The sequence below is a fragment of the Centropristis striata genome, chromosome 22 (assembly GCF_030273125.1).
Source record: "Centropristis striata isolate RG_2023a ecotype Rhode Island chromosome 22, C.striata_1.0, whole genome shotgun sequence".
NCBI classification, from domain to species: Eukaryota; Metazoa; Chordata; class Actinopteri; order Perciformes; family Serranidae; genus Centropristis; species Centropristis striata.
Window position 1 is genome coordinate 10,426,018 of NC_081538.1, and position 12,419 is coordinate 10,438,436.

General features: G+C 42.1%; 1 protein-coding gene across 5 annotated transcripts in view; it reads left to right on the forward strand.

The window, feature by feature from the left end:
• Positions 1 to 790: 790 nt before the first annotated feature.
• Positions 791 to 12,419, forward strand: part of cald1a (caldesmon 1a) — a 74,374-nt gene continuing 62,745 nt past the window's right edge. For all 5 annotated transcript variants that reach the window (XR_009389670.1, XM_059325637.1, XM_059325640.1 and 2 more), the window contains exon 1: positions 791 to 908. The gene's annotated coding sequence lies outside the window, so the exon portion shown is untranslated. The remainder of the gene's footprint in view (positions 909 to 12,419) is intronic.

Consider the following 12,419-nt stretch of genomic DNA (forward strand, 5'->3'; position numbering starts at 1 on the left):
CTCTGACTAAGTTTGATGAAGACTGGGAAACACTGGTGAATTCAGGGTCTTAGGCTGCCCTTTTAGTAGAGGAAAAAAAGTTCCATCTAAGGTGGCCTTAAAATTAAGATGTGATTTAGTGACATACTGGTTGATACATGCTAGAAAAGGTTCTGCACATTGATGCCCACCACTTGTACCTGATGGTGCCCTTTTCATTTGTGTTGCCCCAGCCCCTCAGATAGTCTGAGTCCGCCCCTGTTGGGACACTATTTCCTTCATAACCTCAAGTTGCATGTATCCATCTAAATAGTTTGGTGTGTTTTTGTCCAACTTTTATAGGTTTGTAGGCTAGATGAATGGAATTGAAATCAGCATCTTTGTAATAGGAGAAACCTCTGACATTATAATTAATGTGATGCAAATATCAGTAATCTATAGTCCCCACCACATTAATAGCATTACTGTTAACATGGAAGCTTTGAGGCCTGCCTGTGAGCACACAGCCCTCCTTTTTGTCCCAAGATTAACATTTCATATGATCGCTCTTGACAGATGATTTTCTTTCAGAGGCCCCCTGAAGGATAACGAAGAAAAAGGGGGCACTTTCTGCCTAAAGTCACTTTCGCTATTAGTAGTTCTGCACAACTTCTTCGCAGAGTTGACACTTTTCATTTTGGACTCAGTGAGGCTTTGTGGACGCTTTGTGAGAGCAGTCTGAGCCTGTAGTTTAGCGTTTTAGGAGCAGACCGGAGCGGACAACCGAGCCAAGAGTAGATGTGCGGTTGTGTCTTAAAGGGAGGGGCTTGAACGGGGATCCAGTTGGGTTTTTATCATTGAGTGTAGTGGAGGACCGACTGCAGACTGGCTCCCTCTCCTCTCCTCACACTCGAATCAAGAGCTCTACTTTGTCCCGTTCAGATCCACAGGTAAGAGGCAAAAACTTTCCCTTCAAACTTTGCACTTTCATCGACGTGATTGTGGAAAAAACTTAACGGCGCGCTGACGCTTTAGCGAATGAAAAGCGTTATTTAACGATGGGAGATTATCACATTATGGGCACGGGGCTGCTGCTGATACTTTTCAGGATATCTTGGCTGTGAGCCGCTCCCTCTTTGTGCGCCAACAGTTCACTAAAAGGTAAAGTAAACTCATGATTGTGAGCTATAATAAACTTTTCTATGGGCCGAGCATTGACGCTGTCATGTAGATGTTTTGTTAACCGCGGGACAACACAAAGAAAAAGCATATGTCCACTCCTGTAATGCGCGCTCAGTCCTTCAGGGCGGGGGGTGTCTCCAAACCGGCCAAGTTTCTCATCGCTTCAACAAGCACCACATACAAACTTATTGGAATTTAGAAAAATGCTCCAAATATGGTGACATCACACATTTTTTCCTGGTTAATAATACCCTCCAAACTCCAAAGTATAGCTGTGTTCTTGAACTACAACTGCACAATGTGAATAGACCTGTTGAAATCTGACATGTGGAAGGTGTACACAGTTGGCTATAGGCAAGGATGGGCCCCATATGGCTACCAGCGCACCACATGCCCCTCGATGATCAGATTTGACCATAAGATCATGCTGAGATACAGCAGGCAATTGTCCTCTGCTGTATGAGCTTTAAACACATCCAGCATTTCCTGCAGACAAAGCCATAGGGCAGTCTTGCAAAAGGCACAGGCCCGCTCGCTCGCAGATGAATCCACTTCTCATCGTTTCGAGGTATCACATTCTTTGCAATCCCACCAACCCTGAGGCAAAAGGCTCTCTTCAACTCTCATTGTACTTGAGTTGGCCAGCAAGTCTTTTGATCTCGGCTTTATTACATAGTAGTATCTGTGAAATGGAAGCATGGAAAATGGGAGAGAGATGGGGGCGAGGAGGGAGCTGCAGAGGGTAGAGGTCTTTTTCTTTTTTTGAATGCTTTCGGGCTAGAGACAGCATAGTAATTGTCCATGAAACTGTATCTGATAAGTTGTGCAGTGTTTGGAAAACACGTGTAGAGTGCCCTCCTCTCCTTATAAGGCGCAGGCCCGACCTGGTGACAGGTGATTGGAATAGGCTCCGGAATGCAATGCATAACAGTCTTCTAGTACAGTTAGTCGTTCCCAACATTTAAGGTCTGAAGTTCCCCCACAGCCCTGTCAGATGAACTCAAGGCTGCTACCTCCTCATTGACATCACAGGTCATGTTCCAAATGTGTTTATTCGGATTGATTTCAAACTGGATGTTATTTAACAAGTGGATAACAACTTTCATATACAATTGATCCAAAAACATAAACTTTGATTTAAAGTGTAGATCGTTTGATCATGCTCACATTTGTATACAAAAAGAAGTTGGGTTGACCATGTATTCATTATGCTACTTTTAGCTACTTTTAGCTAGCAGTTTCAACTGTTTATTATTTACTTATAACAAACTATTGTAACTGTCCATCCATTTCTTCAAGATTTTTTTTCCAGATCTTTATTAATGTAAGCGACATTAACAATGAAGGAAATCGAGGCATTCAGTGTATAAACAAGACATACGAAGAAAAATGTGAGTTACAGTATCTGTAGAATTAAATATATACAAAAAATAAAATAATAATAACATGATAAGGCACATAGGGTATAAGGTGCTTCCCTTTATATTATTCTGGGGTTTCTGAAAATAAGTTTTTAAAGTGTATGAGAGTGTGTTCACATTTCTTATTTGACATCAAGTCAAAAGTTTCAATATAAAATTTCAATTCTGTGAAGCCAAAACATCATGATCGCCCCCTGGTGTCTGACGACAGTATAGCCCCCCCCCCATGCTAGCAGAGGGAACATGAGCCAAACGGAAAAAAAAAAGAAAAGAAAAAAAGGGTCTTTTCTTTGAGTTCCTATCATGCTGGTGTACATTCAAGTGTTAATTAACTGATCGGTTGGTTTCAGTTACGCATTATGATTGCTGCATTGTGCTCTGATTGGGTCAGGCGAGTGTTTGGGCAAGAACTCAATGCCCAAGCTCCACTCTTTGGCACGACACAAATCACAAATAACGTCACCAGCACAAGATGGCAGCAGCCATATCCGCAATATTTTGGCTCTACTTTTGTACAGTGGTCGGAAGTGAAGACGTGTCGTCCATTATGATACAGTCTGTGGTCTCAGCTGTTTATCCAATATTTTAGCTATTAAGTCCAACTGTTTCTCCAATCAGCTCACGATTTCAACAGTTTATCAATTTTTTTGTGAACTATTGCAACCTTTTATCCATCATGTCGAGCTCACAATTTCCACTGTTAATCCATTACTTTCGGCTAACTATTTAAACTGTATATCAGCTACTTTAAGACCACACTTTCGGCTGTTTATCCATTACTTTTAGCTATTTTCTTACCTTTCATGCACTCTCAATCACAACACAGTGCTCTGATGCTACAGCTGATTCAATATGTGGATTTAAAAAAAAAATCTAATCCTTATTCCTTTGTTTCATCAAACCAGTTGAACCACTAAATCTTTTCAAGTACTACATAGCAACTGCATAAGTATTTCTTGTGATACAAGCACTCCTGATGGGAATCACTGCACAATTTTTTTTCTCTTTTTTTCAGTTTTTACATGCATGTGCACACACATATACTCTCCCACAGCTATTTTTGGGCAGAAACACACAGCACATTGCAGGCTCTACACTAAAACGCATGTAGTGCTTTGTAGTGTATTTAGAAGGGGATTTTATAATTGGCACGATATGATATGGGTGCAGAAGAATCTGGAGGTAATTGCACAGAGTGATAACAGGGGTTTGGCAGTGTGGGGCGAGAGCCAGGGCCAGGGTTAGGGCTGGGCGGGCAGGATGTAGGGAACACTGCCATGCATTTCCGGAGTCTGGAACTGGCTCTGGACTGCACAGTGCGGTGAAGGCTTCTAGTTACTGTACGCTGGCTCCCTCTCCTTCTCCCTCCCTTCTCTCATACACTTGATTAAAGTTAAATTTTGGATCAGGTAATTAGTGTACCTCAACATAATCAACATGTGGTAAAGCATGGGGCATGCACGGAGCTATCCCTGTGCAGTTGCATGCTGTATATGTGGGTGCGTTGTTATAGTTTGATCCTCGATACTCATAATCCACCACAGTATCAAGTTCCAAAGCAAAAATCCAGAGTTTCCTTGCAAGGCAATAGTTTCTTACCACCACTGAGTGAAGGCAGCCAACCAAGTGGCAAACTGAATTTGAATAGAATGGAAAACTGGCAGAGCCGATTTTTTAACACAAATGATCAGACCGTACTGTTCTTTTTTAAATAGTTGTTTACCTATACTGTGTCTAGTGTGTAGTTTTTCCAAATGTGGTTCAGTTTCCAGTGATGGCATGCCGACATGTCAGTCCAAACATACATTGTTTCTGCACAGCAGGTGCCAGAGCTATTTTCTGGTTTCTTCTCATAACAGACCAGTGAAACTATGTCAAGCATGTTTTCTGTGTTCCAGTCTACGGCTTAATTTTATGCAGATTTGTTTGTTCTAAGAATATAGTTTTAGACAGTGGTTGTGCCCCCACCGTGTCTGCAGAACCACAAGCTAAATGAGTGCTTTCTGTTTCATGAATGGCGTCCTGATTATCAGTGTCCACCAGTTGCCTCACATAAAGTTAGTTTAGGTTTGTGTCTTTTGGACAACAGCAGGAGTAGGACAGGGTTCAGCTCATTTGAAGTGATTGTGATTGACGTGCAGCTCGGCGCTCATGGGACTCTGGCCCTGGACCGGAGCCCCACAGCGCACTCGTTCTGTTCCCCCCTTGCCTTTGAATTCGATAGCATGTAATTTGAATGTGCTGCATCCAGAACCGCACACTAAGTTGTATAATATGGTGAGCTTGGACGGACGGGCAGATCTCGGAGTTGGGAAAGAATTCTTAACTCTTTCACCGGGTAGCCACGGTCAACAAGTGGTACGCAACAAAACCAAAAGGGTTTTGCAGATGTTTGTGATATACATTTAAAATATCCTGTTATTTGCTATTTTAAAAAGAAAACCCTCATTATGCAGCCAAGCTGACATGGAGCAGTTCTGTAGGGATACACACAGTGCTCTTGGATGTTCTGCTGTTTGTTCACTGCACAATTAGTCTCTTGGGTGATGGAGAATGCTTACTCTCATTTTCCCTCCTTGTTGTAGACAACGCACACCCCCGCCTTTAATACATTCACCACCAAATGAAGTCTTATTTAATCAAACCACATTTACAAAGCTATATCCAAGCCGCAGATTCAATACATACACATGCACGAAGAATTTCATAATGATCCTTCCTCCCAGGATCTGTATCTTTGCTTCCTTTCTTTCCAAACTGTTTCCCAAACTTTGATTCTCCTGACTGAAGCAGTCATGTGGGCATGAAAGACCTGTGTTTGAATTCCTCTGGGCTTTAGTCACACTCTGATGAAGAGGGTTTGTTAGATCAGCCTCTCACTCGTGTCGTTTTCTGACTTTAAAGTGCTATCACTCAAGGCCAGATTGCCTAATAGGCAGCATGGCATGTCGGTGTTGGTAATTGGCATATTGGCCCGCCATCTGCTTGTTGCCAGATGCCAAGCTCCGCCAGAAGTTTCATAGCTGTAAAAAAAAAAAAAAAAAAAAGAGACTATTGTATTTTTCCCCTCATACTCAATCTTTGTTTTTTTACTGGGTGATGATTTAATTCATGAGGCAGCCGTGCTTCATATCTTAAAAGGTAAAAAACTCTCTTACTCACGTGGTCTACATCTCATATGGTTTTTGTGGATGATTGATTGTGCGAGAGTGAGGTCAGTGCTCCTATGCAGCGCTTCTGATGTCATCCTACAAAGATGCATGTTCTCCCCTTCGTTCCCCAAAGCGGGCTATTCGGAGAAGTGTACAACGTTGTTAAGAGGGACATTTAGCCTTTGGGCTTCTTCTCATCTGATAAAACAAGCACAGGAAATGTCTCTGTTAGCTGATTGGCCTTGTGTTTTCCTTCAGCGTCTTCCCACTGGGACCTCAGACGTGCACAGTGTGTCCCTGTGGCAGACAAACCACCTTACTTGTCTCTCTGCTAACAGCTACATTAACTTTCCCTTCGCCTCTCTCCGCTCCTTTAACACCAATCTATTCCACCTCAGCCCTTTTCTCCCAAAAAGAAATGATTACTATAACGTTCATTCTCACTTCGCTCCTCTCTTTGCCAGCTTTCCATTCTTTCCTCCCTGTCCTCTCTTCACCTCCCCCTCCTCCCTTCTGCTCTCAGCCTCTCATCTTCCTCCCATAGCGTGCCCAAACTAAACAAACATGGCTAATCAAGAGCCTGTCAAATCACCTTTTAAAAGTCCCATATTTTAGGGTAGTGGGGAATTAAGGGAACGTGGAGGTAATAAGGTGATGTAAATCCCAGCGGCGTGTGAAAAATACCATGGAGTGTAAACACATGACCGGTGAGGTCATGTGTTTACACAGTTAGCGAGGTTAACCGCTCTATGAATCGCACGGGGGAAAACAGACAGGGCAGTGTGCAGGTCAGTTATAGGCCTGCTGGATTTATGCTTGTGGCTATAGAGGCGCTGCGTGTGCTGAAGTGTGTATGCCGAATGTGAAGGACAGCTTGGAGAGTCCACATTGGACCGCTGCCATCAAGGGAGTGAGAACTGGCGAAAGAGAGATGGGGCTTGTATGTGGTAATGATGGTGAAAGTCAGGACTTACCTCATACACATAAAACAATCACTGTGTCCTTACATGGTGTTCACATGAGTCAGACTTCTACTGTAATTCTGTTTCATTCTTTGGAAAAGCTTCAAAGTATGTTTGATACCATCCAGGTTCTGAGTATTTCAACTTTTATAAGTCTATGTGTCAAATCTATGGTCTCACAACTTAATAATATATTTAGGGATAATGGTTATTTTTACCATAGAATCAGCCAATTATTTTCATGATTAATCACTCAATTATACCAGGGATATTACATTGAAATGGATGGAGGTCAAGTTACTGAAATGTCCTCCCAGCATAAGTCTGGACATCAGAATCAACAATCAACAACATACGTTTCCATTTAATTTTACAATATTTATTCTTAATTTTCCACTTAGGATGCTTTTAACATACAGACACATTAGACTTGAATGGAAAACTGAAGAAAATGGAAATATAGCTATCTATTCGGATGTTAGGGCGTGCCCTTCTAGTTTGGAATTGTTTTCCTGGTCACTTCATGAAATTTAGGCCAATATTCTCCATCCTTGTTGCTCTGTTTTTGGTCTCCCCCAACTCCTCAGGTAAATATCTGACCCTTAAGCAGCTAAATACAGCTTTGTTGGTCTGATGTTTGATGCTGGCCAGGTATTGTGGTAGGTAGTGTTTTCTTCATAATTTATTTTGTTGGTAAAAGCTACCTGATGTGTCAGAAAATGACAACAATGAGAGCAGTGAGTGAACTAAAACAGTCAAGTGGAATGGGTGGAATTACCAAAATAAAGCGCTAAAAGATCCTGAAACATGGGCTTGACGCTAAGAGCAACACCTTTCACAAAACACATAAAACACATGAAAATATAATATAGCAGCTTTAGACCATTCATCGACAAGCAAAAGTGTGGGTGGCTAATTTTCTTTTGCTTGGTTACTTGTTTAATTGGCTCGTTTCAACACTTAATAAAATGTCATTAATTCGTAATGTTTCCCAAACCTTTCGCAGTCTGGTATCCAAAGTCACACTCTGCACATGTGTCTTACAGCAAAGCCACATTGTTTGAAATGGTCTGCATCCATCTTTCCCACCTGAATAAGCCAGTCAGGCAGCAGCACAGTCTGAGGTCTGTGTCGGGGCTGCAGTCGGGAGCAGCGGTAATTGTTTAAGAGTGCATTTATAGAGTGTACTCTTTGTGCCTCTTAATCAGAAGCATACTCAGGCATTTACATATGAGCCTCCGAGGATTGCTCAGGAATGCATTACACGCAAGGCAAGAGGACGGCAGGGTAAGAAAGACGGCTCTAGTGGGCCACTCTGCTGCTGCCATTTCTTTCCACTTCACATGTCACTGCCCTGGTAGGAGGGGGCGAGATAAGTGGGAGGGGGGGTGAAAGTGATTAAGGCTGAAGATCAAAAGCACAGAACAGCTGATGCCAAGCTTTTCCTCTCTTAACACCTGTGATAAATATGCGTCTATATTTTTGCCTTTGAGACAACGATACTGACTATTTCTCAAAAAAGTAGAAATCAGATGCTCTCATCTGTCTGTCGGAGACCTTTATAGATTAGATCTGTTTTTGTGGATTCATTTCAGTACGCATTAGGTAATTTGTCAATTTTTCTCTCAGTACTGTAACTCGGGCTGGCGAGGGGACAAGGAGAACAAAAATATGGCCTCAGAAAACCATTTTAATCAGACAGTCGTCCGCAGGGACAGAGGCTGGCATAGGAGAGCTCTTTACCTCATCAGAGCTCTGCCAGTGGTGATTGGGAGAAACACTCAGTCAGGTTTTTATTGAATAACCTCAGCTCTGTACCGGAGGGGCTTTACTGTAATAGAGCAGCTCTACGGCCGCCGAGGTGACAGCCAAATGGTACTTATTAAACTAAGGGCTGATTCATACTATATGCCCTACTGCAGTTTAACCTTGTTGGAGGCTTATGGCTCGGCTTTAATGCAGAAGTCCAGTCACATTTTTTATGTGAGTGAGATACATATGCGTACGATTATCCTCTGATCAGACAGCCAGTTCACAAATTTCCTAAGTAAAAAAAAACACGTGAATACAATTATTCAATATCAGACTTCTTGTTGTAACATCCACTTGAACTGTGTGTGTTTTCAGATGAAAGCTTTCTTGGAGATGCATGTTAGCACCTCCTCGACAGGGATAATAGCTGTGGGTCCCGTCGTCTCTGCTTATTTACCCAGTACACAGCTCTCTGCGCAAATTGAGCATGACGTCTAATGGAGTGTGAGCGTGGATTAATTACCCCCGTATTTAGACTAATGGCTCCTTCTCTTCTGATTAATGATGACACATGTCACACGGTGGAGGGCACAGCTAAAACATATGAACAGTTTTGTGTTAAAATGAGATTTCTCCCACTTGAATATTATGGAGATTACGACTGAGGTGTAAGAAAACACTCTTTATTTTATATTTTATTAAAGTAGTTCAGCACTCTTTCCTGGAAATATAACATTACATTAAGAAATGTAGCTGTAACCATTCCTGTATAATCGGATAAAAAGCAATAAATATATAAAGTTATATTGCTTGAAGAAATCATTTGGTAGTGTGTGATGGTTTGAATGTATGAGAGACGGATGTGCCTCAACTAAACTAAAAATCAAGAGTTTGAAAGTTGATATATAGGCAGTTATACATACATACATGCATTATCTTTCATTATGTCTCTAAAAAGATATTGCACATAAATGCAGAATCTGACAGACTTTGTTTTCGGAGGCATCCTGGTTTTCATTTCTGGTCTGTTTTAAGTAATATTGGTCAATTACGTTTGATCAGGCTTTGGTTGACAGCAGGTCAACAAGTTGTGTGTAAAGCAGAAGAGACAACACATTGGACAAAATCCAACCTCGGAACCCATTGGCTATCGTTGGATTACAAGTTACCTTTTTTTAGTAATTTAGCTAACTCAGCTAAAGCATTCATTCATTCATTAGCTTTAACCGCTTATCCGCATTCGGATTGCGGGAGTTGGAGCCGATCCCAGCTAACATTGGGCGAGAGGCGGGGTACACCCTGGACAGGTCACCAGACTATCACAGCTATCTGTAAAACCCTCGTCTCTCAACATCAACTCCATTCTTGCGTCTTAAGTTGCTAATCAGACTGTAAACATTGACAGTACACGGAAGAGGAAGTCTTGGCCTACATATCAGTCATCCAGGTATCTGGTAACTACAGTAATCCCAGAAATATTAACCCCTGCCCTCAGAGAATCAGACATCAGACCAACAGCCAATGGGTTCCACCATTTTTAATAAATGCATAACATAAACTTTTTGGTAAATATATCCTATTTTTTATTTTTTTTGTCATGCACTGAGCTGGACATTTTGATGATGCAGTATTAAACTTCTACTATGTAACAAACACTCTAAATATACACAAAAACAATGGCAATATCTGCACTAAACTAACATTGACCTGGCTAATATATAGGTAGGGGTCTACTTACTGCTGGGTTGGTTGCATACAGTCTGTTAGTGTATTAGCATGTTTTTTGCCCTGACTCTGGCATTATTTATAAGGTACCATAAGCTAAAGCTAAAACCGTAGCTAGGTATTTGGGATGATGTTGGAAAGATATTGTTTGAGCAATTGGTTTTAGATGCATTGTTGATGGTTCATTGGATCACATGTTGAAGAAGGTACAAATTTGGTCTAGTACATAAGAGGGATGGGGTAACCATGCTGGCTGACCTCATTAAACCTGCCTTAATGAGAAACAAAACACCCAGATGCCCCCCTAGAACAATGGGTTCTTGTTATCAAAGAGTCTGCGTCCCGTGTATGATGGAGTCTGGCTTGCGTCCCGGCAGAATTTTCATGAGACGCAGTGCGTCTGAGCTGAGCCCCAAGCCCCGCAGTGCCACTCACTTATGTGACAGCCACCTGGGAGACCACCTTGGAAAATGGGCCCCTATTAGTTCAGGTTAGACTTAATGACCAGTAATGGTACACCGGCCAAGCCAAACTGTGCAAAAGGGCTCCGGGCAGGCCGAAATGAAATACCAGTCACTCAAGCTCTGAACATAAACACAAGGTGGGTGGTGGGTGGGGGTGAATAGGTATGTCTGTAGGTGCGTGTCTGTGTATATGAGGGGGTTCAGACGTGCATCTATGTGTTTGAGAGCAGAGGTGACCCAGATGGAGGAGACAATTTTCGAGCGCGAGGAGATGCATGAACCCCCCATGGACAGATTATAGCCGTGGGGGACGGCTGTGGTTTTGGATTTATTCCCATTTAGCTCTGCTTTGTGAACCAAATCTCATTTCCAGTTTTGCCATCAGCTAAAAAAAGCTTGCAACAACTTCAACGGAGCAACCAGAGACGCCTCCTAAGAGCACCGCTCAATTATTTACAATTTCATGGCTGTCTGAGATATGTGTTATTCTAATAAATTTAGGAATTAGGAGGCTTAAATACCGCACATATATTAACCTCTAAAGCTGAATTTTATCCTCAATTTAATGGTAAATGCCACATCATGCTAATGGTATTCAATGATGATTGCGTCTACCATGGTCTAAATAGTCTGTGGTCTAGAATTAACACAGACATTAAAAGTAAGAATCTCCACCGTTTATAATAGTATGATGTGAGTCAGTAAGCCACTGAATAAAATTACTTTTAGCTCCCAGGGAGCATGAGCTGCACAGCTCCCGGCCTGCAAAAGGCAGACAGAGAAACATAGTGTAATCTTCAATGAAAGAGACAAAGACAGAGGAAGAGAGAGAGCTTTGTTATGTCTCATGAAGCTCTAGGGTTTCCTGGAATTTTTGGCAATGGTTTCCAAAGTCACATAACCACAGAAAGAGAAGAAATAGAGACAGACGGGGGGTAACTCTCCTGAAGGACACAGTTCATGACGCTGTGCTGACAATAGCTGCTCTGCCACTGTCTACTGCAGATATGAAGATCTCAAGTGTTTGCACTGGTGGTCACTTTTGCTGACAGAAACAATGAACACAGAACAAACACACCTGTGGAGAGTGCAGAGTATAAGGTGACATACTTTACCTACTGTATACCCACAGATTAAAGACCTCGGCTCGGGCCTTTCACCTCCAGGGGGGACAGTGAACCGTCCAAGCTGGCCGGTTGCCACGCTAATAATAACAGCCAGCACAGCCATGCACGAAAATGAGATCTGGTAAAGCTAGTGAACTTTAGCCGTGCAGAGCCCTGAAAGGATTTGAGGTATGAGGAGAGAGGAATGTATTTTTTGGACAGAGAGGTGAGCTCTCTGTCACTTAGAGAATGTGCATCCGCTGATTCAAAAGCAATGCTAATGCTTTAATACCGTAGAATTTGATACTGCAGACTGCTGAAAGGGAAAAAAATGCCACATTTTCCACAGGGGTATGATATCTGTAGGGATTTCATCTTCCTCTCAGTGAAAGATCTCCACAATTCTGCCTCCTGGCATCATATTTGTCAACCAGTGTAGGTGGACTGGGATTAGGACTGGTTTACTCCACTGAATTTTGTGCTGACTTCTGCAGTCCTTTCTTGAGAGCTATGGTCTGCCTTTTTCTATTACAGTACTTCTTCTTCCTATTACTACTGAGTTTTCTTCCCTGTGCTGGTTGCACACTCCGTCAGTACCAGCTTACTATCGAGACAAGTATTAAATGCAAGTACTGAATCTAATTGCTTAGTTAGACCTAAAAGTAGTATTAAAATGTGTGTTATTAATGCAACACAC